The following is a 2,310-nucleotide window of genomic DNA, read 5'->3' as shown; positions in this document are numbered from 1 at the left end:
AAAAAGCTCCCCTTAATATCTAGCCCCTCCCTTCCCTTCACTGCCCCAGAGATAACCACTGCTAATATAGTCTGACAGGGGTAATTATACACACATAAGTTATATTCCTGTGAGCTCACTAATCCATACTCTTTGAGAAGAGGTATATCTTACATACCTTTGTATTTCCAGCAATAGATAGGAGGCTGGCATATGGTACTCATACCACAAATAAAATTAAATCTGATTTTCCAATAATATGATAATGAATATTTTGATGTTATCAAAGGCTTGACATTCAAACTTTTACAGAAAATAAATTTAATTGATAACAACATAATACAACAGTATAAAGTTTACTAAAGTGACCAGAAATAAAAATAGTATAACACAATAGCTAATCACAAAATCTGACATTAAAAATGACAATGGCTAATTTTCGCTGAGTGAAAACTTTTTTACTCCTCAACCTTCTTCCTGAAAGGTTCTTCTTCTGACCTTAACTGAAACCTTCTCATTTGGAGATTGCTGCTTCTCTTCTATATTTCCTATAAATGGAGAATATTGCTCCTTGCTTCTTTTAAACCTTTTCTTCTCTCTCTTCCTTCAAAAACCTGAATACATTTTAATTTCTTGCCATTAGACTTTACTATTCACTATCCTACCTTGTTCATGTCATCTACTGACTCTCAACTTCCTCACTCTTCAATTGAACACTTCATAACTTTGCTATCTTCCATTCTACCCCTAAATTGCTCTTGGTGACATCGACAATCAATGGATGACTCATCTAACACCATGACCTTTCCAGGTCTTTGGCCTCCTCATCATAATCATGTCCGACACACACCATTCTAGTTTTCTACTCCATGGCCACATCCTTGCTATCAGCACCAGAAACTGCGTCATCTCTAAAATCTTGATGTTAAGCATCCCAGCACTTGACCACAACCTCCTACCCTTCCAGCTCATCTATACCAGTAATTCTCCTACCTCATTAATACCTACCACCTGTTAATTTTACAACTTTTCTAGGATCTATCATCTGTATAATGTCTTCATTTCTCTTCTTCCTCAGCTTAGATCCAAGGTTCAATATTAAATTCCCATGTAAACATAACCTTAACTCCCTTACTTGTCAGTTCCTTAGTATAGTTTCCTGGAAACCTCATCCCTCGTTAGAGTCAACTAATCACCACTCTTATGCTTGTACCCAAAATACTGAACCTTGCTGGGGAGAAAAACATTGGGGATCATTTTAAATTCTTGACCACAAACCTCAAATGGATCCCCAGCACAGGCCAGTCTTATAAGAACTCTTGCTATGTAAGATTTCAGTACTTTGAAACTTCTTGAGATTTGCGATGGTCCATTTGCTATGGTCAATTTTAATAAATATTCCATGTTTGCTTAAAAAAGAAAGTATATTTTGCAGTTGTTGAGAACCACGTCCTATCGTATGTCCATTAGTTGAGCTTGCTAAGAAGTTACCTAAACCTGTATCTTCACTGATTGTGGATTTGTCTATTCTTGTTTTGTCAATTTCTATCTTATACATTTCGAGAGAAGGTTATTAGGTGCATACAAATGTGGAGCTGTTATATCGTTCTGGTGAATTTAACCTCTTACCATGATGAAAGACCTTCCTTAACTCTAGCCTTGCAAGACTTCTGCTTAAAGTATATTTTGTCTGATTTTCCTATAGCAATAATAGTTTTTTTTCCCTTCTGATAATACCTATATATCTTTTTTTATTTTTAAATTTTCCTGTATCTACGTTTTAATTGTGTTCCCTGTAAGCATCAAATAGTTAGAATGTTGTCTTTTAAGCCATTTCTTTAGACCATTAACATCTAATATAATTGATATAGTTAGGTTTAAAACTACCTTCTTATTGCGATTTGTTCTACCTTTTGTTCTGTTTTGTTTTCTTTCCTGTTTTTGGACTATTTTTTTCTCCTGTCTTTTTCATCTCTGTTTGTTTAGGAAGTGTTTATATAACCTTTTAAGATTACCCTTGAAATCACAACATGCATTCTTGTACTAGTTCAGGTTGCTGTAACACATATGATAGACTGGGTGGCTTAAACAACAAACATTTATTTCTTACAGCTCTGGAAGCTGAGAGGTCCAAGATCTGCTGGCAGAGCTGGTGTCTTGAGGGCCTGCTTCCTGGTTTCCATCTTCTTGTACCCTCGCTTGGCCTAGAAAGCCAGCTCTAGTTTCTTTCTCTACGCATAAGAACACTAATCCCCATGATGGGGCCTCTACTCTCACCTAAAGCTAATTACCTCCCAAAGGCCCCACTTCCTAATACCATCCCATTGGGGG

The 2,310-nt window shown here is 36.3% G+C and overlaps 1 protein-coding gene across 1 annotated transcript in view; it reads right to left on the bottom strand.

Moving 5' to 3' along the window:
- SYNRG (synergin, gamma) overlaps positions 1 to 2,310 on the bottom strand; it is a 110,824-nt gene that overhangs the window by 83,216 nt on the left and 25,298 nt on the right. The window lies entirely within an intron of this gene.

The sequence above is a fragment of the Propithecus coquereli genome, unplaced genomic scaffold (genome assembly GCF_000956105.1).
Source record: "Propithecus coquereli isolate 6110/MARCELLA unplaced genomic scaffold, Pcoq_1.0 Scaffold291, whole genome shotgun sequence".
NCBI lineage: Eukaryota > Metazoa > Chordata > Mammalia > Primates > Indriidae > Propithecus > Propithecus coquereli.
This window is presented reverse-complemented; position numbering and strand designations above follow the sequence as displayed.